The sequence below is a fragment of the Sceloporus undulatus genome, chromosome 1 (genome assembly GCF_019175285.1).
Source record: "Sceloporus undulatus isolate JIND9_A2432 ecotype Alabama chromosome 1, SceUnd_v1.1, whole genome shotgun sequence".
In the NCBI taxonomy this organism is placed as follows: domain Eukaryota; kingdom Metazoa; phylum Chordata; class Lepidosauria; order Squamata; family Phrynosomatidae; genus Sceloporus; species Sceloporus undulatus.
In genome coordinates, this window is record NC_056522.1 from 239330718 (window position 1) to 239356115 (window position 25398).

The window sequence follows — 25398 nt, forward strand, 5'->3', positions numbered from 1 at the left end:
AGCATTAAAAACCAACAGGCACTGCCCAAATCACACAGTATAACCTATATGCTATCCCCTCCTAAATTCTTAAAACTGATCTTCCATCTCCTTCTGACTACTTATCATTTATCCTTAAAAGTCACCTGGGCTGTTCAACTCTTTATCTTGCCAAACTTACTTCTTGTTATAGTGTTACCCAATTAGCACAGCGTTGGGCCTTTTAAGATGCATGTGTCATTTAAACAGCACAAATCCAAAGTGGCCCTTTAGCTGTGCTAAAGCTGCAGTCCAGTCTTTAGGACTGGAGTGTGGCTTTGGTGCGGCTTTTGGCCTCTTAGGACACATGTTTCATTTAAACAGCACACTTCCAAAGTGACCCGAAGCAGCTTTATTTTGGACTGTCTGTTTGGGCCCTCTGTCAACCTGCCCAACCAATCTGTTCTAAAGTTTTAACTGTTTCTAAATGGCTTTGTCATTGAATTCTATTTTGTACGACTAGTTTTATTCATGATATAATTTTATTCTGGACATTGATCAGCTTCTACAGCTAGAAAAAAAGCAAATACAAAACGAACAGGTATAAATTATAAGCCTAGCAAAGTTTCAACACAATGAACATACAATGACAAAAACATAAGTGTTTTCCTAAGAAGCCTAGCTTCTTAGTGAGAAATATCTTCATCCTGCTCTTGTATACAGCTCTGAGATCTGCAGAGCTGAAGGAGGATTAAATGATTTTAAAATAAAAAATAGAGTAGTTCCATAGGAGCAAAAGCTACATACTTCTTAAACCAACAAATGCAATGAGTAACTGTTGTTGCTGTTGTTGTGTGCCTTCAAGACATTTCTGACTTATGGCACCTCTTCATGGGGTTTTCTTGGCAAGATCTGTACAGAGGAGGTTTGCCACTGCCTTCCCCTGAGGCTGAGAGTGTGTGATTTACCTAAGACCACTCAGAGGGGGCAAAGCTGAGAACTGAACCCTGGTCTCCAGAGCCATCTCTTTTTCACTGTGCCTTACAGTGAAAAATCTTCTGTTTTTAACTGAACTGTCCTTTAATTTTGTTTTAAACTTTTGTACAGTGCGCCCGCATCATACATGGGCACACTATACATGGCTTCCAGCTTATGCGGAAGCCATGCTGCAATGAAATTAATGGTGCGTATACCACCTCGAGTCACGAGCATGCACAGATTTCCCCTCACATGGGGAAATCCGGACTAAATCCATGCATAAGGGGAGGAGCCACTGCACTTCACAATAATGTATGTGATTTCCAATTTACCAGTTCTGGAACTACAGTGGACTGAGAACTTGACTGGTATTTGGAGTAGGGTTAGTCAACCTTTTATAATTTATGGGATACATATAACCGATGTATTGTGGTAATCTGTTGGGAGCTGTATGCTGGCCATGGACAAGACTGAAGCCAATAGTAGGCAGGCTCACCCAGGTGCTCCTCTCTTTTCCTTGTCCTTTTTCCCTCTCCTTACCTAATGGGCTGCTGGGGAAATGACAGATTGCTCTCGTAGAGATCATCTGCAGATGGGTTTTGGACGAAGATCAAGAGCTGCTGGTGGTCCACCTTTTGATTCAGAGAACTAGTGGAGAAGGGAGAGAGGAGATCTATTGAATCTAATGATTTATTTAACAAGCATAACTTTTGTATTCTGTTCTTGCACCATGCAAAATACGTACATTGCATCTTTGAAAGAGATATTAGCATGATACCTTGTAGAGTTGGGGATGATTCAGGAGAAAAAAAATCTTCCCCTACTTATGCATCCCATGTATGTTGGCTTATCCCCTAGCTAGGCATGATCAGAGCTGTAGTCCCACAGTATGAAGAGCATTATGATATATATACTAAGCCTGCCAACCCAAGCATCTTCCTCTTTGTCTGCACAAGTCTTAATATTTACATTAAAGATTTAAAAATACTACAGACAAGGAGGCTGATGTTTAAATCATGCAAAAAGACAGTGTAATATGAGACTCCAACACTAGAATGAGATGAGTCTAGTTGATGCTGATGGGTTGAAAGAGCTAACTGCACATATGCCAGTTTAAGTGACCTGTGGTGCACAGGTCCAATATGTGTTCCAACAGTTCACTTACTAACTGTATATACCAGTAATAATATTCCAAAATTTAAAAAAACCAGTCTTAATACTAATCTGCATAGAAGTGTCTCTATGATAGTGCAAAAGATTTTTCCTCGCTCTGCATTCCATTAATTAATATTAATGCTTTATCATCACTAATATTTCATGAAAGGGAAAAGTATAATCCTGGCAGCCCTCTTGCATAATGTAATTTCTATTGCTTTTAAATCCTTCTCCTGCACACACACACACACACACACACACAGAGAGAGAGAGAGAGAGAGAGAGAGAGAGAGAGAGAGTCAAAGTCAAATCATTTTTGTCATGAGGTTTCTATATTCTAGACTCAAGGAAGTAGAAGACAAATACTGTATCTGGGAACTAAAGGTAGTTAGAGCTCCACAGGACTAGATCTATTTTACAAAATCTTTCCTAAATCCTGGATAAACAGCATTCATTTCTTCTGAACTCCTATTTATGCAAAGGCAAATTAGTCACTCTTCCAAAAGATAAGCTTCCCTAAAACCTGCAAGCTGTTTTCCATGCATTAAAAGATGACAGCAGCACAAAGCTGCATTCAGCCATACTCCCATCTCATATCATTATGGGCTTTTATGAAACAGTGTTCCTACTACGTTGCATGATACAGAACATGCTTGTGAACTGAACTTGCCTACTCTGATATGGATATAATTTAAGAAGATTACCCTGTTATCTTAATCCTAACTTCCTGCACATTTAAAGATACACTGTAATGCAGACCAATGATATATACATATACACAGAGAGAGAGAGAGAGAGAGAGAGAGAGTTGGCCCTCCATTTTCATGGGCGATCCGTTCCAAAACTCACCCACCCACCCACCCCTTGGAGGCCTGTGTATATTCAAGCCGCATAGGCTTGAATGGGGTGTGTGCCCATGCACATGCCTGTTTGTGCATCCCACAAGCACGTCCCATTAAAAATAGCAGAGGTCACCACTCCGTAGATTTCCAAGGTCGTGGATCTGAGATCCGTAAGTTAGGAGGGGCAACTGTATATACATACATCAACACTCCCCTTTGTTTTTGTTTTTTTAATAAAGTTTTTTACTGAGTGTTAAAACAAATTGGTTTACATAATACTACAAAAATAAATATGCAACATTAGTGTACTTTGTTGTGCTTCCTTGATTACTGAGTTCCTCCTATATAATCTAAGTTTAATCTACTGAACTCTTATCCTTGTTAAATATACCGTTAAATTCATTAAGTTATCTACAACACTTTTATGCCAAATTGTTAATAAGATTTAACATTTTCCTGAATATATTATACTTTACATTTATTATCTATATTGTTAATTTCAGACTAAAATAAAATTTGTTTTTAATGGGGAAGGCAGTCCCACTGAAGGGAGCAAGGAACACCTTTGCAGCCATCAGAACTCTATGTCAGCTCTGAACCTTCACCTGCCAAGGGCTCAACAGCTGTAAATACTGGGATTGTTTTTCTATTACATCTACTGATTTGTCCTGGATTAAAGCTGTTAGAATGTCCATCATTTCTAACCATTCTTTAATACTGTACTTGGGATTTCATTTTTCTTCCAATATTTTGCATACACAATTCTTGCTGTTGTCACCATATATAACAGTATTCTTCCAAATCTTTTTTCCACTTTTCTATTAATTTCACATGTCACACTTAGCAACAACAACACAAAAAAACCCCACATGTGTTTAATACTATGTTAAACAGTAGCATTTATCAAGAATTTAAAAAACTTTTTATCATCATTGTTATTCAGCTGCATTTAGCCTGAATCTGCTGTAGCTTTCATGTTGGGAGGAAGGTCAGTTTTTTGGAGGGAGGGAATGAAATTAACTTGCACCTTGCAAATAGCAGGTCTTGGAAAGTATTTAACCTTTGCCTTTCATGCCTTTTGTCCTGACAAAAATCAATCCTCCACAGCTGTGCTGGAAAGAAAATTCCCAAAACTATCTAAGAGACCTCACTCTCAATAGACTATGATCTTCTCAATACAGTAGAAATAAAGAGTCTTGGAAGTACAGTTTTAAACTGTTCCTTGATATCTACTGTTCAGTGACTACTGGCATTTTTATAATGCTCACATCACTGGAACAGTTAACAACATGTCTGCTTACATCAAACACAAACAGGAAAGATTTTGAGAAGCATGGTTAATTGGTAAGGAGCAAGGATGAGGTAAAAGTAAAGGTAATCCCTTGACATGAATATCCAGTCATAACCAACCGCCCCCATGGTGTTCACCTCTGCTACTAAGCCAGAGAGCCAGTAATGTCCATGTACTACTCCTACTACTGCACCGAATACTGTTACCTTCCCACCAAAGTAGTACCTATTTATCTACTTGCATTTGCATGCGTTCGAACTGCTAGGCTGGCAGAAGCTGGGACTAGCGATGGGAGCTCACCCCATCATGCAGCACTCAGACCTCAAACTGCCAACCTTCTGATCTTCCAATCATCAGAATTGGCATCTTAACAATTAGCCACCATATCCCAAACAAGGATGAACTACATGTGGTTGTATTAGGTGACTCCCTGTTGCACAGAACAAAAGAAGTGGTGTATGGGCCTGATAATATGTGTTTGGAAGCATGCCGTCTCCCAGGGGCAAAGATTCATGATGTAACAGGGAAGCTAGCAAGATTCATCAAGTTCACTGACCATCTTTTTCTTCTGATCCATGTTGGAACAAATGATACTGCAAGATGTAGCCTTTAACATATTATAAGAGATTATGAGGCTCTAAGGAGGAAGCTGAAGAACCTTGAGGGTCTGACTATTATTTCATCACTACTTCTTGTTGAAGGAAGTAGCCCTGGAAGAGGAAAAAGAATACTAAGGCCTGTTACAGACTGCCAAAATAAAGCTGCTTCGGGTCTCTTTGGAGGTATGCTGTTTAAATGATGCATGCATCCTAAGAATCCGGAAGCTGCACCAAAGCTGCACTCCAGTGCTTAGGAATGGAGTGTGGCTTTGGCGCGACCTCCGGACTCTTAGGACCCATGCATCATTTAAATAGCATACCTCCAAAGAGACCCGAAGCAGCTTTATTTTGGCAGTCTGTAACAGGCCTCAAAGTGAACAACTAGCTCAGCAGATGGTACCATCAAGAAAGAATTGGCTTTTTGGACCATGGACCATTTTTTCCTGAAGAATTATTTTTGGCAAAAGATGGGTTGCACCTCAAAACAGTTAGAAATAATTATTCTCTAGGCATCTTGCAAATCTGATCAGGAGGGCTTTAAACTGAGTTACATGGGTGAGGGAGACAGCATTCCAAAGGGCAGGGGGACACCAAGTACTGGTGACAATATTCTCAGTGTTACACGAAGTGCTCTAATTGGTGAAAGTAGAATAAATCATGTAATAAGAAGACTAAAGTCCAGAATAGGTGATGAGCCAGTAAAGGAATGCCTAGCTTTTCTAAATGAATTTGGATCTCCAGGGCTGGAAAATCTAAACCAGAAGCACTAAAGGAAGTTGCAGATGTTATCTTAGAGCCACTGTCGATAATTTTTGAGAATTCTGAAAGATGACAAGAGAGGTCCCAGCCGATTGGAAGAGGGCAAATACAGTGGTCCCTTGGTATTCGCTGGGGTTTGGTTCCAGGAACCCCCCCCCCTCCCCGTGAATATCAAAATCTGTGAATGCTCAAGTCCCATTGAATCCAATGGCATCGTAAGATGGTGTCCCTTCTATAAAATTGCAAAATCAAGGCTTGCCATTTGGAAAATTATACATTTTTAAGATATTTTCAAACTATGGATGCTTGAATCCATCAATAAAAAATCCATGGATATGGAGGACTGACTGTATTATCTCCATCTTTTTTTAAGGGCAAAAAATAAAATAAAAAGAGGACCCAAGCAACTACTAACCATCAGTTTCACGTCAATACCAGGAAAGGTTCTCTAATAGATCATTAAACAGTTTGTGTGAACTAGTCTGTGTGCACTTAGAAAGAAAAACTGTTATTGCTAAGAGGCAGAGCCAGATTGCGTTTCTCAAAAGCAAGTCATGCTAAATTAATCTTAATTCTTTTTAAAGAAGAGTTACAAGCTTCTTCCAACTCTATGATTCTGTGGATTCAAATTACAATAAAAAGAGATTCCACATAAACATTACAAAGAACTTTTTTTTACTGTAAGAGCTGTTCAACAGTGAAATAGATTGCTTTGGAGGGAGGCCGACTCTCCATCTTTGAAGGTTTTTAAACAGAAGTTGGATGGGCATCTTTCAGGAATACATACTTTAGTTGTGTATTCTGTATTCGTTGTGTATTCTGTTGGACTGGATGGTCCTTGTTGTCCCTTCCATCTCTAAGACTCTATCATTCTTCTGATAGTAAAGCCCTATTTGGGTTTCTGTTACCCACCTTAAGCAAACAGCAGACCTCACTGTCACCATTTATACACATGTGGAATGCAATGATCTGGAGAGGACAGCCTCTTGTAACCTTGGAGGTTCTCTACATTATTGTGGCCCCTTAAAAATCAGTGTCAGACCACTGCTCTTCACAAATTAAGGGTGCCAATTGAGGAGTGGGACTATTGTATTTCCATTCCTCTATGTTATATAAACTGGCTAATAGAACTCTAGATAGGAATATATTTACCTGTAACTGAAAGGCACTAATGTGTTTTGTAGTACCTGAGTGAGTGTCAGAAAGAAAGCAGCAAAAACGATAATCAGTCACATTGCTTCCACTGGAATGCAACAAGGCTACAATCCTATAAACACTTTACTGAAAGTAAGGCCCCAACGACTTCAGCGAGGCTGAATTCCAAACAGAAATGTATAAGATAATACAGCTAATCAACAACCTGAGCAGCAAACACCAATTTTGTGAAAGTCAACAGAAGAAACTTTGATACAACAAAATTACAATGATCTGTGTAAAAAGTAGAATTCAAAAATAGGGCCATGTTAGTCTGTAGAAGAACATGAATGGTGTTAAAAAGGTTATTACATCTATGTATTTCTAAGAGTTAGTAGTTTTTACACAGTATATAGAGAGACCTTGTAGCACCTTGGAGACTAACTTAAAGAAAGAAGTTGGAAACGAGCTGTCATAGACTTCATTCTCCTTCCTCAGATGCATTTGGTAGAGTGGGAACCAGGGACAGAACATTAGTGTGTGAGAATGTCAGTTCAAATTCAAAATCCTTTGTGTATGAAAATGAAGTGGCAAGTCCAGTTTCTACGAAAGCTCATGCTGCCAACTTTTTTCTTTCACTTAGTCTCAAAGGTGCTACAAGACCTCTCTACATACTGTGTAAAAACTACTAACTCTTAAAAATACATAGATGTAATAACCTTTTTAACACCATATTCTTCTACAATGTATAAAATGTATAAAATACCAGTTGAGACTTCTTTCCACTGCATAATTCTGCTTTTTAAATTTTACCTAAAGGGAACAATGATATCAGATATAACTGTTGTGAGAAATCAAGAAGAGTATCACATGGAAGAATTGACAGCAAAGAGGAAGAAGTTGTAAGCTCTTTAAAAGCTACAAATGTAAAATCTGATAAAGCAGCAGTGGTCTCCCATATACCAATCCAGGCCCAACAGTTACTTCTTCCAGGTGATCAATTCAGGAATACAGATACTAGTGGAATGACTGGGGGGGGGGGCGGGGGCGCAATCCACACTGAGAAAATAACCTGGTCTGGCAGCACTTTAACTGCCCTGGCTCAGGCTATGGAGTTCTGGGAGTTGAGTTTGTTAACAAACTCAGCTCCAGAATTCCATAGCCTTGAGCCAGGGCAGTTAAGTGGCTGCCAGACCAGGTTATTTTCTCCAGTGTGGATGCAGCCTCAGAGGGTCACCTGGAACTTGTGTTGTGCTCTTTTCAGCACCACTAATAACTTCTTATATTTCTGACTTTAATCTATTATGTTTTTCAGTTCTTTTCACTGCTGACACTCTTGATTTAGTTTCACTTTGTTTTATTCTGTACTTGCTTAATTTGGGAGCTCATGTTATGTTTAATTCACATTTTTCTGACTTAATTCTATTTTAGGGGTAGTGAATGCTTGCCCCTGTGAGCCCTTGAATTACAGCTCCCATAATTCACCACTGGCTAGCTAAGAGCATTGGCTACGACAACCAGATGAAGGTCACACAGCCATCATGCACTGTAATCGCCCAGAGGATCCTGCTGCTGGTGTGTATTCGCATAATAATGTTTTTTTAAAATACAGTATTACAAACATCACTAAGCAGCCACATACACTGCAATAGCCAAAGCAACTGCCCCGAGATCTCAAAGGCACATCCAAGAGCAACCTCAAACTGGAGACTGTCCAAGGCATGTGTTCATCCTTTTGTCTTTTATTTATTCTCCCATAAGCTGACACATCCATCCTCTCCCGTGTGCCCTTTCTGGAAAGGTGGGGAGGAGAGATTAAATTAAATGTAATAACCTGGTCCAAAACACACTGCAGAAATAATCCAGTTTGAGACCTGCTTTCACTGCCCAGAACTCAATGTAGGGAATTCGGGGAACTGTAGTTCTGCGGACATTAGCCTTCTCTGCATGAGAGCTCTGGGGCCACAATAACCTACAATTCAAAGGATCCCTAGTACTGAGCCAAGGCATGTAAAGGGTCTAAACGGGTTATTTCTGCCAGTGTGTTTTGGACCATGGTTCCCCCTCACAAGGTTTTCATTTAGAAACACCACCCTTGGACACAGTCCTGAAATACTCCAGATACATCTGTTTCTAAAGCCCACAATCCAAGAATACTTTTCCAAATCCTCCCAACAGATCTTGCCAAATATCCTAGGGGGAAAGGTGGTCCTCTCTCCCACACATACTCCTGCATGTGTCTGGCATCATCATATTTGTTCCCCTCTCTTTCGGTTTGCCCTGGTGGTAATTCCTGTGCATTCATTCCTCCATGACTGCAGCATTCAGGAGGTTAACATGAGCGCTATAAATAACAGAGGAGGAGAGGGAGGAGGAAACTTCCTCAGCTGAACTTCCATTTGTCAATGAGTTTTGAAACACAGAGAGGGTGCACAGCTAAGTCCCAATAACTCTGGGCTTCCAAGCAGAATCAAAGATTCCATAGCCTTGAGCCAGGGCAGTTAAAGTGGTGCCAGACCAGGTTTTATTTTCTCCAGTGTGGATCCCCAAACTCTGGAACGACCTCCGGATGAGATCCGTCAGATAACATCATTAGACGCTTAAAAAAGTGGTCAAGACGGATCCTTCCGGCAGGCCGTTCCAGTTAACATCCCGCCCGGCCCAGGTTTCCCTGATTCCCTCATTCCTCCCGTGGCCCCATCTTAGAGATGGTGAGGATACAACAGAGAGATATCAGGGTTTTTAGTTTTAACTGCTGTGTTTTTATCTTGATATGTGTTTTTAATATGTATACTACTTAATACGTTAAGGGGGGGAGGGATAAAGTTTTTTAATTGTCTATTTTTAATTTACTGTTGTTAACCGCCCGATTGGTTTGCCAGAGGGCGGTATACAAATATATTATTATTATATTAAAGATACAGCCATGCTAGTCTGTAGACTCAGTATGTAAAGAGATATTGTACACCTCTGACTAACTGAAAGAAAGAAGTCGGCGCCATCAGCTTTCTTAAAGCATCTGAGGAAGTAGGCTTAAGTCTGTGAAGCTCAAGCTGCCACCTGTTGTTCTTTCAGTCAGCCTCAGAAGGAGCTGCAAGTCTGTCCACTCTGGCCATCCAGCTGATTTGGACGCTCAGCTCCCAGAATCCCAGACCATTGGCCAAGATGGCTGACAGCTTGCTGGGAGCTGAAGCCCAAACACCTGGAAGACAAGTGTTTGGGAGTCACTGATCTACACGGTAGACTAGTGGCAGAGTGACCACACTTTAAGTGAAGTAGCTCCATCTATGGACTCTGGGATTTGTAGTTCCACAAGAACTTTGGCTTTGCTGCCTCACCAAACCACAAATCTCAGCCTTCGTAAGATGGAGCCATGGCAGTTTAAAGGAGTGTCAAAACTGCATTGTTGCTGCAGTGTAGATGCACCACACTGAAACAGAGTGAGGTAGTGGGCTGAGTGTTGGACTCTGGAAACCAGGGTTCAAATCCCAGCTCAGCCATGGCAAGCCACTGGTGCAAGTCACACTCTCTCAGCCTCAGAGGCGGCAAGGAAGCCTTGCCAAGGAAAAGGCCGGGGCCAGAGTCGCCATTGTGTCAGGAATGGCAGGAGAGCACCAGGGCACCCAGGCAGCCCCTTGTCTCCTCTCCCCTTGATGGGCCCAAGTGGGGCCACCTTCCAGCCAGCCAGGGGGCGCCCCTCTGAGATGCGTGGGGGCCCACATGGAGCCTAAGGAGGAGACAGAACCCCGCCTCTTCCAGGGAGGCGCCCCTGGGCCTAGAAGGGCCCGCGCTTCCAGGCGCCGCTGGCTCCGTTGCCAGGCAACCAGGAGGGACCAGGGGGAGGGCACTCACCTTCATTACATCGACGTGCTGCTGCTGTGCTGCTGCTGCTGCATCAGTTTCCCAGGCCCGCGGTTCGAAGTCCTTGCTCGCGCATGCGCACGCGCGGCTCTCTGTTCTAGGGCCCCCTGACACGTCGGGAGAAGGCGCGCGGCTAGAAGACAGGAGACACAGAGTGTCACGTGGCGCATGCGTCGCTTCCGCCCGCTGCCGCTCTCTACCAGGCTGGTTAATTAACAGCGAGGAGCGCCCTGTTGTCCAACTGGGGCGCTGCGCTGGGCGCTTCGAGCCACCATTATTCTTCCTGAGCCTAAATCTATGGTCCTCCCCGAACTGTGCTCTTTTTAAGGGGTTTTTGGGAACTTCAGCTCCCACAATCCCAGGCTCATTGGCCAACGTGGCTGAGCTTCTGGGAAATGAAGTCCAAAAAAAATCTCTTAAAGGGCACACTTTGTGGACCACTGCTGTAGAGCATGGTGGCAGCTGGTGGGCCCTCCGGACACCAGTACACACAGCATCCTATCGTAGATATTGCCAGTGCTGGAAGTTGAACTCCAAGAACATATCGAGGGCCACACAGTTTGCCACACATTGTGGAAAGTCCCATTGAAAGTAGTAGGAGTTATTTCTTGAAGGAAACGTTGGGGTTTTTAAGGTGGTGGGTGTTTGTGTTTTGGGTTTGTGTGGGGTTAGGTTTTTGGTTTTGTTTTTGGTTGTTGTGGTGTTTTAGTTGGTTTTGTTTTTGGTTTGTTTTTGTTTTTTGGGGTTTTGGTTTTTGGGTTTGTGGGGTGTTTTGTTTTTGTTGTGTGGGTGGTTGGGTTTTGGTTGTTGTTTTTTTTTTGTGTCTTTGGGTGTTGTGTTTAGGGGGTGGTTCGGTGGTTTTGGTGTTGTGTTTTGGGTTGTCTGTTTTTGTGGATTTTTATGTTGTGTTGGGGGTGTGTTTTTGTGTTGGGGTATTTGGGGTTCTGTGTTTTCGGGGTTTGTTTTTGGGCTTTTCTGGTTTGTGTTGTGGTGGGTTTGTTGTGGTTGTTTTTTTGTTAGGTGTTTGGGTTCGGGTTTGGTTTGTTGTGTGTGGGTTTGCGGTGTGGGTTTATTGTAGCGGGGTGGTGTTTGTGTTGGGTTGTTTTTTGTTTTGGCTTGTGGTATGGGGTTGGTGGGTTGGTTGTATTGTTGGGGGTTGGTTGGTTTTGGGCGGGTGTCATATGTGGTTGCTGTTGGTGTGTGGCTGGTTGGTTTGGTGGTTGGTATGATAGTGTGAGTGAGGTTGGTGGTATGTTTGGGTGTGGTTTGTTTGTCGTTGGTTTTGTTTGTTCTGCTTTTTGGGGGGTTTCTGGTTTTGGGTGTGTTGTCATGGTGTTTTTTTTGTTGTGTTTTTGGTTGGGGGTGGGTTTTTTTGGTCGTTTTTTTGTTTTTTTGTGTTTTGTGGTTTTGGGTGGTGTGGGTTGTGTCTTGGTTGGGTTTGTTTTTGGGTTTGGTTGGTTGGGTGTGGTTTGTATTGTTTGTGGGTGTTTTTGTTTTTTTTTGGGTGTGTGTTGTTCTTGGGTCGTGGTGTGTTTTGGGTGTTTTTGTTGGTTTTGGGTGTGTGGTTGGTGTTGGGTTTTTGTACTGGTTGTTGTTTTGTTGTTTTGGGTTTGGGTTTTGGCGTTGGGTTTTTGGGTTTTTGTTTGGGTGTGTGTCGTTTAAGTTCCGTGTGGTGGTTGTCTGTTTCTTTGTTTTTTATGTGTTTGTTGTTTTTTTGTTGGGGTGTTGTATGATGTTCGTAGTTTGGTGTTTTCGGTTTTTTGTTGGGTTAGGTGTTTTGGTCTGGGTTTTTTTTTTATTTTGTGTTCTTTTTTTGTTTGGGTGTTGCTGTCTTTGTTATACTGATTTGTGTTTGGTGTTTGTTTTTTGTTGTCTGGTTTTTGGTGTTGTTGTGTTGTCTTGGTTTTTTTTGGGTTTGGCTGGTGTTCAGTTATTTGGTGTTTTTTTTGTTGTTGTTGTGTGGTTGGTCTTTTTTTGTTTTTGTTGTTTTTGGGTTTTTTTTTGTGTATTGTTTCGTTTTTTATGGGTTTTTAGTTTGTTATGGTGTTGGGGTTGTGGGTTGGGTTTGTTTGTTTTTGTTCATGGTTTAGTGGGTTATTTTGTGGTGTGTGTGTTGTTTTGTTATGGTTGTTATTTATTTGTTTGGGTTTTTGTTTTGGGGGTGTTTTTTTTGTTTGGTTTGGTTTTGTTGAGTGTTTGTTTAGTGTGTTTGTTTTATGGGTTTGGTTTTTTCCGGGGTTTTTTTGTTTTTTTGTGTGGGTGGTGTTAGTGGTTTTTTGTGGGTTGGGGTTGTAGTTTGTGTGAGTTGTGTTTTGGTGTGGTTCCGGTTTGTGTTTTTTAGTTGTGCTTGTTGTTGTGTTTTGGTTGTTGGGCGGTTTTTTGTGGTTGTGGGGTTGACGTTTTTTGTGGGGGTGTTTTGTGGTTGTGTGTTTTACGGTGTTGTTGGTTTTTGTGTTTGGGGTGGTTGTTTTGTTGTATTTGTTGTGTGTTGTTGGTTTGGTTGTAGTGGTGTGTGTTTTTATGGTTGTGGGTCTGCGTTTTGTGGTTGGTGGTTGTTGTCTTTTTGTTTGTGTTGTTTTTGGATTGGGTTTTGGTTTTATGCTTTTTTTTTTTCTCTTTTTTTGTGTAGGGTTTTTTGTGTTTTTTGATTCTATGGGGGTTGTGTTTTTTGTTGGTTTGGTAGGGTGTTTCTTTTTTGTTTGGTTGTTAATGGTGGGTGGAGGTGTTTTCGGTTCTTGGGTTGGGTTTAGTTGTTTGGGTTGGTGGTGTGTTTGGGTTTGTTTGTTGTATTTTGGCTTTGTGTTTGTTTTTCCTTTTTTTTGTATATTAGTGTTTTTTTGCTTTCGTGGGTTTTGTGGGGTGGGTTTTGCTGGTTTTTGTTGTGGGTTTTTTGGATGTTGGTTTTGGTGCGTGTGGTGGCTGGCTTTTGTGTTGTTGTATCGTCGTTGTGTGTGTTGGGGTTTTGGTTTGTTATTTTGCTGGTATGGTTTTTTGTTTCTGGTGTTGGGGGGTGGATGTTGGGTGTTTGTTAAGTGTGGTTGTGTTTTTAGTGGGGTGGGGTTTGTATGTGTCTTTTTTCTTTTTTTGTGGTAGTTTGGCTTGTTGGTTCGTGGGTTTGGGGGTGGGGGTGTTTCTGGGGTTTTGGTTGTTGTTTTGTTTGTTTGTAGTGTTTCTGGTTTTTGTTGTTGTTGGTCTGTTGTTTATTGGTTGGTGGTTGTGGGTGTTTACCGTTGGTTAGTTGTTTTTGTTTTGTGTGTTTGGTGTTTTGGGTGTCTTTGTGGTGTTGGGTTTGGTTATGGTGTTATGTGTGTGGTGGTTTGTTTTGTTTTGGTGGTGTGCGTTTGTATTTTTTTGTGTTGTGGTATGACGTTGTTGTGGTTGGTTGTTTTTTTGGTGCGTTTTTCGGGTTTAGGGTCGTGTTTTGGTGTGGTGTAGGGTGTTGTTTGTCGTTGTAGGTGGGGTGTTTGTTGGGTGTGGTGTGTGTGTTGTTATTGTATTGGTTATGTTGTTGTTTTGGTTTGTTTGGGTGGTTTTTGTGGGGGTGTTTTGTTGTGGTTGGGTTTTTTTGGTTTGTTTTTTTGTTCGGGGTTTTTGGATTGATTATGTGGCGTGTTGGGTTTGTCTTGGGGTGTTGTTTGGGTTTGTGTGGGTTTTTAGTGTGGTGTTATGTTTTGTGGGGTTCTTGTTCGTGGTTGTTTGGTTTGGGGTGGTCTTTTGTTTGTTTGGTTTTCTGTTTTCTTTTGGTGTTGGTGTTTTTGTGTATTGTGGTGGTAGGGTTGTGGGTTTTGATGTAGATGTGTGTTATTGTTTTCGTGTTGGCTGTTTTTGTGTGTGGGTTGGGGTTGAATTTTTTCGGTGTTATTGAGCGTTTTTTTGTTTTTTTGTTTTTGTTTTGTATGTTGGGTTTGTTGGGTGTCCGGTTTGGGTTTTAGTTGTTTTTGGGGGTTGGGTTGTGTTTTTGGTTTTGGTGTATTGTCGTTCATTGTTGCTGTTGTTTTTGTTTGGATTGTGGGTCATATGGTGTTGGGGGATTTGGGGTTGTTGTGGGTTTGTTTTTGGAGGAATAAAGTGTGGGGGGTTTTCAGGGTATGAGGGCCATGTTCTAGAAGACTTATTCCTGATGTCTCACCAGCATCTGTGGCATCTGGCATCTTCCGAGAAACTGATAGAAGGACTGGTTGTTGTTGTTGTTGCTGAGTGTTCAAGTCATTTCTGACTTGATGGTGACTGTATCTTGGGGTTTTCTTGGCAAGATTTGTTCACAGGAGGCTTGCTCTGCATACATGCCTTGCTTCCCAGCCCCCAGCCCCCCACCCCATAACTTTGTGTCATGTGTCCCAGTGTCACAAAATCCACAAGGGATTAGAAGATTTGCATAGATCAATAATGAAGTAATAATGATATAATATTATATCCCGCTCTTCCTTTTTGAGGATCGAAGCAGGTAACAACCAAGTGCAATACAGTATGTAATCAAGTAAAAAACATTCCCATCATCCTCCTCCACCTTACCAACCCTCCCTCCTTCACATGCAATCACACGATACATATTTTAAAACCAATTAAAAACACAGAGGTAACAATATGTGGGGGGGGGCTAGCTGGATGGCGATAATTCCGTTCTACTAGGAGGTCACTCTGAGAAGGCCCGCCGGAAGAGATCCTCTTTATCGCCCTTTTAAAGGCATCGAGAGATGTAATATGGGCCATGGCAAATCTCCTCCAGCAGGCCTTCCAAATTTTTGAAGCGGCAGTTGAGAAGGTCCTCTGGGAAGTCACCACTAATCTAGTTTTCCTTGGTTGCAATAACCTCTTCCCGGGAGGACCTGAGTGTGTGTGGAAGGATTATATGGGGGGGCGTTCCCTCATTCCGGCATTAAGGTAGGGTTGCCTAACACGGGACAAAATGTAGGACATCAAAATATAGGACAGTGGATAAATTTAGCCCCAAATGTAGGCCATTCAAAAAAACTGAGGATCTTACTTTGTCCCATTATAGTACAGGCATATGGAGCAACATGGCATAGTGCAGAAAAAACCAACACACTTGTGAATCCAAAAATCAGGACTAACTAGTAGGTATACAAACTTTAGCTCCCAAATGTGGCACAGGGTTCTCAGTAGAAATCGAGACACTTAGCAATGCCACATTTGCTCATGTTGCTAGGTCCCGTATAGTGAGAGCTGGATTACGCACTAGCATTTAGGGCTTTTAGGGTAGAGCACCCTTTCGACCGGGTTGCTGTCCCTCAGAAACTGGGGGGCCGAAGCCAAAAATAAATAATTAAATAATTTAATTAAATAAATAAATCGGACAAATCTAGGAAATTTTCAAATGGAGGGAACCCATAAATTGGAGGACTATGTTTGATAGTTCACAAATGCTGGCATTCTATGACCGTTCAAGAAATCGGCAGGCAGGCCAGCGGCATGTCCGCCACAGGCGCCGGGCGCGGTCTCCGGCTGGGCCGCAGGTGTGCTACCCTGCTATAACTAGGGAAAGACTGCAGTCTGCTGTACGTCCATGGAGAAAGGAATTGGTTTAGTCAAAAACATAACAAAATGATTATGGCATTGTTCAAGATGCTTTCCCAATCTTGGGTCCAAAATACACTCAGAATAATCCAGTTTGAGACTGCTTTAACTGACTGGCTCAACTACCGTTCTCTGTCAGAGAGATCTTGGTGCCACAATAAACTACAGTTCTTGGTATTGCCTAGCACTTGAGCCAGGGCAGTTAAAGGGGTGTCAAACTGGGTATTTCTGCAGTGTTTTTGGACTTAGTCAACATTGTGATTTAAAACTGTAAGTCCTCTTACCCTAGTAAGGGTGGGAATTGTGTTTCTTCAGATGTTGCTGCACTTCACTTTCACAGATTCAATCATCCATGGTTTAAAATATTTTTAAAACATAAATTCAAAAAGCAACCTTTGGCTTGCCAGTTTATGTAAACAACATTTTACTGTGCACTGTATTTAGAGTAATTTACTAATAATAATTTGTTTATTATATAGCGCGTATTCCACAAGATCATAGCGGTGAACAGCAAGTAAGCTAATTAGCAAGTAAGCTAATTTGCCCCCAACAGACTTGACGATCCATGGCAGGGGTCGGCTCGCTCCGCCCGGGCTGAATGGCCCCAGGGCCTTTCGGCCGCCCGCCGCCGGCCGATTGCGGCTTTTCCCGGCTCCGCCACCATTTTGTTTTTACAAATGGTGGCAAAGTCTCTGTGCAACCTTCCCCAAGGTCGGCGGAGACTTCGCCGCCATTTTGAAAAACAAAATGGCGGCGGGCGGCCTAGAGGCGAAGTCTCGCCGCGACCCGAAGGTTGCGCGAGACTTTGCGAGGGCCCGCTGTGGCTGCCGGAGCCCTGAACAGGGCTCCGACGGCAGCAGGGGGCCTTGGGAGGCCTGTTGCCATCGCTGGGGCCCTCCAAGAAGGCTCCGCGGCGCAGCAGCAAGACCTCTGGGAGGCCCTTGCCATCTCTGGGACCCTCCGAGGCCCGTTGCTGTCGCTGGGCCCAGAGGGCTCCACGCGCGCAAGCAGCGACCCTCTGGAAGGCCCATTCTATCGCCGGGGCCCTCCAGAAGGCACAGCAACGCGCAAAAGGGCCTCCCAGAGGCCCGCTGCTGCTGCCGGAACCTCTTTAGAGGGCCCAGCGACGGCAAAGGGCTGGCAAAGAGGAGGAGGCCTCCAGTCGTGGCGCCCCACCGGCTTTTTTGCCGGCCTCTGACGGGCCTGGGGCCCCTTCAGGGGCTGGCAAAGGGGTGGAGGCCTCAGCGCTTGGCGGTCCCCACCGGTCTTTCCTGGCCTCTGACAGGGCCTGGGGCCCTGTCAAGGGCGGAAAGAGGAGAGGCCTGGCCCCCGGGGGGTGGAAGCTCCACCCCTGGCATTTGGCCCTGCCCCCGAGGGTGGAAGCTCACCCCCCGGCTTCGGCCACCAGTTGTCTGAGGGACAGCAACCCGGCCCCCAGTCAAAAAAGGTTGCCTACCCCTGACATGGATTACCGTATCCACGGAGGGGCCTGATAAAATAGCAGCGGATACCAAGGCCCACATATATCCAGTGCTGAGGAATGCTTGGGATTACAGTTTAACGGACACTGGAAGGCCACACAATTCTCATCCCTGTTGTTGAAACAGGGAACATTTGTCTTTAATGCACTACCAAAATCGCAATCAATATCCAAAAGATGCTACTGAAACATTGCAACAATTTAAGCCATACATTCAATAGTAATTCTTTGCTATCTCTGGAAGTCCCTGGTCCAAATATTACATTTAATGTTTGAAGTATAGCCCAAACAAACAATTGAATGGAACCGAGAACGTATATAATAAACTGTATAATTTGAGATGTTGGACTGCATTTTTAAACACTCCCTGACGTAGAAGATTAGCTGAGCAGAGATTATGCTAGGCTAGAATCTTTCCCTATGATGTTCCATGCATTTTTAAAAACTTACAAGGAGTTTGTTTTTGTTGCTATCGTGGTGAAGAGTCAAAAAAAGGCACTAGTTTATCTCCATTCTGAAATTCAGCAATTAACATTACTACTTCATTGTTTTACCACTCTGAACAGGAGCATTCAGAGTACAGTAGATTGCGGAGGAGCGCAAACTTAAAAGAAGCTGTTTAACTTGCCAAGAAGAGTGTTATGTATGTCTCACCTGTAATAAAGGCCTTGGACATGTGGGACTTTTGCTTGTTAGTAAATGCCCAAAGTAATTTTTCTTTAACATTATCTACAAATTGTGTGTATAACCTCTTTGGAAATAAACCTGGGAAGCCAGTAATTAATGGAGTGATATTTTCCCCCTTGCCATAGATAGTTGTCGCGGGGAGAACAGTTTGCCACCCATGCAGCTCACAAAGGCCAACAAACAGTCTTCAGATGCGTAACTCCCCCATCATAACTGAGCCGCACTTGATTTGAACTGACAACTTTGAAGAAGGATTCTCCATATCAATTACCCCCGTTCCCTGATGAGTCTCATGTTTATCTGAAGTTTCTGCTTTCTGAAGTGGGATGAGAGCAGTCGTCTCTCCCATTTTGTTAGGTTGCAACTAGTCTGCATCCTTCTGTCATATAAACTTTATTCCATTACTCCTTGTCTTATTTCTAGCCTTTCTTCGCCTCACAAGAGACCACAGCCGTTTAATTTATCCTCCAACCAAATTCTATTTGACCATGTAAATGAATGTATTTAATTGAAGGAGGAATGTGGGTACAGTTGAGCCCCTTGGTATGTGCTGGTATTTGGTTCCAGGATCCTATGGGTACCAAATCTGTGGGTGCTAAGTCCCATTAAATACAATGACATAGTAAAATGGTGTCCCTTATATAAAATGACAAATCAAGGTTGGTTTTTTGGGATTTATGTTTTTTGGAATATCTTCAATCTGTGAGTTCTTTGAATCGTTTGGACGCCACTTTGGACACCGTTGACGCAGCACCAGAGGTTCATCATCATGGCGCCAACCGTGTGGATCAGCAATGCCAAAAATTAGGAGAACTTCCTGACAGTAAGGGCTGTTTGACAGTGGAACAAACTCTCTTCTCGGGAGTGTAGTGGAATCTCCTTCCTTAGAGGTCTTTAACAGGGCTGGATGGCCATCTGTTGGGGATGCTTTAATTGAGATTTCCTGCATGGCAGAATGGGGTTGGGCTGGATGGCCATGTGGTCTCTTCCAAATTTATGATGTATGATTCTATGAAAATGGCACCCCCGTGGTGGGGTCACAGCGTCCACGCATGGGGACGCTGCACCATGGCTTTGCCCACAGGCTGGCACTTTTCGCTGGTCTGTACAGGGCCAAAGTCTTCTAATAGACTTCAAAACACTTCAGTTTGCTGGTATGAAACACAAAAAGTCATTCAAAAGCAAAAAGGAATCACACTGGCGCAACAGAACTTAATCAAAGCTGAGTAACAAATGAATTGATAAAAATTCTGAATTTGCAAAAGAACAGTATGTGGCACGACACTGTCTTGTGTTTTTCTAATTTAGCACCCAAAAATACATTGAAAAGAGTTACAATATTGAAAAAGGTTTTTTCATCTCTGTGAAACATCTTGCCTTTCCCTAACATTCCACTATCTGCCTACTCAGAAAAGCAGAAAAGAAGAAAAAGGAAAGAAATCGCTGAGCTCTCAACATTTTCTTCTCTCCTTCCTTATAAATCTACAATCCCTTTCCTGACAGTCACACAGCAATAAGACATTCTGATCTATTTTTTAAGGTAAAAATCCTGTGATATATTCATTGTGGATAAGCTTTTGACAGAGGCACAAAGAAAATGGGAAAACACCAATTTTTAGAAGAGCAATGCTATTTTATTATCCACTCAGAGTTCGAAAAGTACAAGCAAATGCAAAACAATTTATGCACAATTTATGCACACAAAAGGACAATTTTGTTAATGGAGATAGAGAGAAGAGAAATAGATAAAAAGATATCTTGACAGACCAAGGAATTAGGTGGCAAGCTGAAACTGAGGAAGGGAGGAAAATTGCAGAATCTAATGAATGAAGTTTAAATGTACCTTGAATCTCCTCACCTTTAGCCCTTTCTCAAGATTCATTTGCCTGAACCAATGATATCTACCCCAGGGGTCTATCCTTCTAAGTGCATTTCAGAATTTGTAATAAGATTAAATACAGTTGTAGAGTGAAGTAATAACAGTGATGGAGAAAAGAACTAAGAAATGCTGGCAAAGGAGAAAAATTGTTTTCATGTGAGACTGCAAATGAGATAGAGAGTTGATGAGGCGAAGAAATGGCCATCGCAGATGATAGGAGTGTCAGCAGGAACGGATTTCGTAGCAGCTGTTGTGAGACTGTGCGAAGGAGAATTTGTAGCAAATGAACTCAGGGAGCAGACAGAACCAAAGCCCACAGTGGGAGAGAAGAGGCAGTTTGGCCCCGGCAGTTGTTTTACTGGGAACTGACACTCAGCCTTTCTTTTTCTTCTTGCGCAGTCACAATGTTAAGCAAATGCCAATTTTCTCGTATGTTAATACACCAATATATGCCCAATGATACATTTGCTACCATTCCAGTTCAAGATGATGACTTCATTTTTATGAGTACAGTATGCACGTGAATATGTGTGACATCAAAAACGCAACATCAGGAATATAACTCCCATGACCAAGGGCACTGCAGGAATTTTTGCACGGAGGGACAAAGGTGCACTGTAGGTATATGAACATATTTTGAAGATGTAGCACACACATAAGAACTAAGGTGGTGTAGAGGTTTGAGCATTGGATTATGACTCTGGAGACCAGGGTTTGACTTGCTACTAGACCATGGAAACCCACTGTTTGATCTTGGACAAGTCACATAATCTCATCCTCAGAAAACCTTATGACAGGTTCACCTTATGGTAGCCGTAAGTCGGAAACAACTTGAAAACACACAACAACAAAGCATATGATGCTATAGCACACCTGTTAATTTTTCTTGTATGTATGTACATGTACTTTGACCATTTCCATTACTTTAGTTCTTGTTGAGTGTCTTCAAGTCATTTCCAACCTTAGAGTCGCCATAAGTTCATTATCTTGAACTGGAATGGTGGTGAATGCATCATTGGCATGTATTGGTGTATTGACATATGAGAAAATTGGCTTTTGCCTAACATGGTGGCTGCGCAAGAAGAAAAAATAAGGCTATGTCAGTGGATATTCATTACTCTGATCTTCACTGCTCCTTCTTCAGAACTTAAACCTGCTCTGCGTGTGATATTTTATGCATACGAGTTGAACAAATAGACTAGCAGAATGCAGCCCTGCTTGACCTCCTTTCTGATTGGGAACCATTCAATTTCTCCATATTCTGTTCTAGTGATAGCCTCTTCTTCTGAGTGCAAGTTACGCATCAGGACAATTAAATGTAGTGGCACACCCAATTCCTTAAGAACAATTCATAGCTTTTCATGATCTATGCAGGCAAACGCTATCCTGCAGTCTATAAAGCACATGCTGATTTCTTCTGGAATTCTCTAGTATGCTCCATTATCCAGCGTATATTTACAGCATATCACCTAGTGCCTCTTCTTTCCCAAACCCAGTGTGCACCTCTGGGATTTCTCAGTCAATGTATGGTAGAAGTCTTTTTTGCAGAAGTTTGAGCATGACTTTGTTTGATGTAAATAATTATTTGGACTCTTCCTTCCCCCTCTTTTATAGCAAGACCAATATTGTTTCCTTCTCTTCATTTGGAATTTGCCCTTTACACATCAATGTAGGCAAAGAATGATGTAGGCCAATATGATGGCTCACGCATCACTAAAAAAAAACTTTAAAAGACTGGGAAAAATAATTTCCTGCAGAGCTGGTGTTACATTTAACGTGTTATCAGTGATTCATTCTCAAAACAGGCATATAATGAGGATGAGAATGGCAAGATTTTATGACTTTATTGGACCAGTCAACTAAATGCCCAAAAATATTATTTGATTTTCTGACCTATTTTATGTAATTTCTCTCATGAACATGAAACAGCTGCTTATACATCCCTTTTCAGTAACTGTATGTCTGATCAAATGGCACATAAAATGGGCCATATGAGCTTGGCCCAAACTGCTGCCTCTGGGATATATTGGATCTATTCTTATCAGACCCAGCTAGTGAAGACTGCAGTCTACCACATTTTGAGGGTATCTGGTTGGGCATTATGATATTTTTAGCCAGTAATACATACTTAAGTTATGCAGGATTAATTAGGCAAATCAACTGACATTAGAAGCGACACCATCACTATGGGGAATCCCATGTGCTACACCATGCAAAATAAGGGACAGTACGGTTCATAACACATAAAGCACCCTAAATCCACAATGTTACCCTCCCAGCAGCATGAAATCTTTCCCGCCCCCCACCAACTGCATTGCTTCTCTCAGATTGGACAGACGATATGCTCTGGAGGGGTTTCCAGAGTATTCTTCTAGGGCTAAGCTATGCTCCAGAATATGTTTCTAGGCATAGGCCTGAAATAGGTGAATGTCCCTTTTCCACTGATACTTGGAGAAACTGCTTCTGCAAGTGTGTGCTGGATGCAGTCCCGTATGTGTAATGTCACAATCTTATTGCAATGCATTTGCAAGCCAGTATGAGTAATATAATATCACATCACTAAAAACTTGACATGTTGTTGTATGTGTGCCTTCAAGTCACCTGTCGATTTTTAACAACCTTATGAATTAGTTTTGTTAGCCAAGGAACGCTGAGATGTAGTTTACCATTGCTTTCCTAAGAATATAATTCACAGTAGCTGGTAATCCTTGGAGTCCCCCATCCAATTACTATGCAGGCCTGACCCTGCTTAGTTGTCAAGATGAGATGGGATCTAAGAATACATATTATAATGTGTATAAATTAATTATTGTGGAACGGTGAAGGGAAGAATTCCATTTACACACTTTAGATCTTTAATTTAAATTTTAAAATAGCTTAAATGTTAAATTACTTATATAAAGAATGTTCGTTTTTATTGTTTTACTCACCACAAACCATAATAATAATAATGCAAGACAATATAATAGCTATGCTTGTGCTGCTTAGGAAATAATAGTGGTTTTCTAGGATTAAATTTTGTGAAGCTATTAAAAAGATATGCGCACTGCATGCAGCATATAGATAAACAGCAACAATGGCCCATTTATTATACTGAAATCTGTAAAAAGCTGTTAAAAATCCTGCTTGGTTTTAAAATAATTAAAGCTCCCCATCCAGCCACATTCTTTTCTCCACATAATTATCGTTTCCAGTTGTATTCCCGACTTAATTTATTTCCAGAATTGCCAGCCATACATGTATATGTACATCCAAAAGTGTTATATCTAAGTTCAAGTCTTCTTAATTTGGTAAGGACTGTTGCTTATGGCCATTAATAAAAAATAAGTATAAGGAATCTTATTTTCCTTGACAAGAAGCAGCTAGAACTAGAAAATGCCTAGTGATCCTATTAATTTTCTTAATCTATGTTTTGCTTAGATGTAGTTGACACTTCTCAAATCAAAAATGAAAAGGGAGAGGAAGGCTCAGTGGACAACAGCAAAATATCAACAAGTCAGAATTATTTGTACGTTTCCTGCCTAGCCATGCTGTCCTCACAAAGATGATAAATAACACAAGGTCACCCATTGAGCTTCATGGTTGAAAGTCTAGGTTCAAGCCTGAGGGTCAGATACTTCAGCTTGTTTTTCCCTCCAAACATGCTCCTCCAGCATAACTCTATGGTTACCATCAAGTGGAAGCTGACCATGGAATTGCACTGGAGGATCTACAAATGACTAGAGAAGTATTTTCTTTAGGGATTTCTAGGTCCTCCAGTGTGACTCTATGGTCAGCCTCCAGCAGAGTTGTGCAGTAGGACCTAGAGTCCTAGAGAGAACATATTGATCAAATCTGTAAATAATCAAATCTTCAAAAGTCAAAGCTCCAAATGTGGAGAGCTAATTGTAATCACATTACATCCATATTATTATTACATCCACTGGATGACAATTGGCTTCCAGGCTCGGTACAAAGTGTTGGTTGTTAGCTTTTAAACCCTATATGGTTTGTGTCCAGGCAATTACCTATGGGATTGCCTCCTCCCATATAATCTGCAACATATACTCAGGTCTTCTAGGGGACATTTACTTCAGTCAGCCAGGACCAGGCTAGCAACTGTTAGCTATAGGACCGTTTCATCAGCCAACCCCAAACTGTGGACAGCTGGGTATGCTATCTGCATTTTAAACCATATTAAAGACTAATCTTTAGTAGGCCTATCCAGATGGTTTTTAAATTATGAGTTTTTAAATTATGAACTGATTATTTTTAATATGTATGTTTTTAATTGATGTAATGCTCTTTTAACTGATTGTGTATTTTTTATTTGTAGTTGTGTTTTTAACCATGTTACATGTCTATTTGCTGCTGTATTTTAATCTGTTGTTCCCTTCTTCGATCCATAGGGAAAAGTGGAAACAAATAAGGAGGAAGAGGCTATTTTTCTGTTAACTGCTCTTGAGTCGGCCCAGACTCATGGCGCCTCGGTGAATGAGACACCTGTAAGCCTCTCTGTCCTCACCTGCTCTGCTCAGGTCCTGCACACTCAGGCCTCCTTGATTGAATCTACCCATCTGACGTGCGGTCTTCCCCTCTTTCTGCTTTCTTCTGCATTTCCTAGCATGATAGCATTTTTCAATGAGTTGTGCCTTCTCATGATGTGGCAAGAGTATGACAGCCTCAGTTTCATTATCTTGTGGGAAAGAGAGTGGCAGGCTAGCTCCAACTGTCTGCCTGGAAGAAGACAAGCCCTCCCTCCGGTCCATCTGCCTTGGTCCAGGCCTCAGAGGGAGAGAAGAATGCTGGACCTGATTCCCTACCCCCCCCCCCACCATTCCCTTCTCCTTTTGTGTCATGTCTTTTAGATTGTGAGCCTGAGGGCAGGGAACCGTCTATTATCCACTCTGTTGTAAACCGCTCGGATTCCCAGTGATTGGGCGGTATATAAATAAATCCTATTATTATTATTATTAGGATTTGAAGACCTTCCTGTTCCAACAGGCATTCCCCGATTAAAAATCCTGTGGGCCTCCCTCCTCTTTCGTGGCCAAGAGGAAGGGCTTTGGGGCTTTTAGCCTGTGTTTTTTTTATTATTGTTTATATGTGATGTATTTTGGATTTTATTTATGTATTGTTGTTTTAAATTTTATACTGTAAGCCGCCCTGATCGAAGGAAGGTGCGGGATATAAATAAAAACTTTATTTATTATTATTATTATTATTATTATTATTATTATTATTATTATTATTATTATTAT

The 25398-nt window shown here is 41.9% G+C and overlaps 1 protein-coding gene across 2 annotated transcripts in view; it reads right to left on the reverse strand.

The window, feature by feature from the left end:
* SEC22A (SEC22 homolog A, vesicle trafficking protein) overlaps nt 1–25398 on the reverse strand; it is a 1054631-nt gene that overhangs the window by 49650 nt on the left and 979583 nt on the right. For both annotated transcript variants that reach the window (XM_042445085.1, XM_042445084.1), the window contains exon 2: nt 1477–1584. The gene's annotated coding sequence lies outside the window, so the exon portion shown is untranslated. The remainder of the gene's footprint in view (nt 1–1476; nt 1585–25398) is intronic.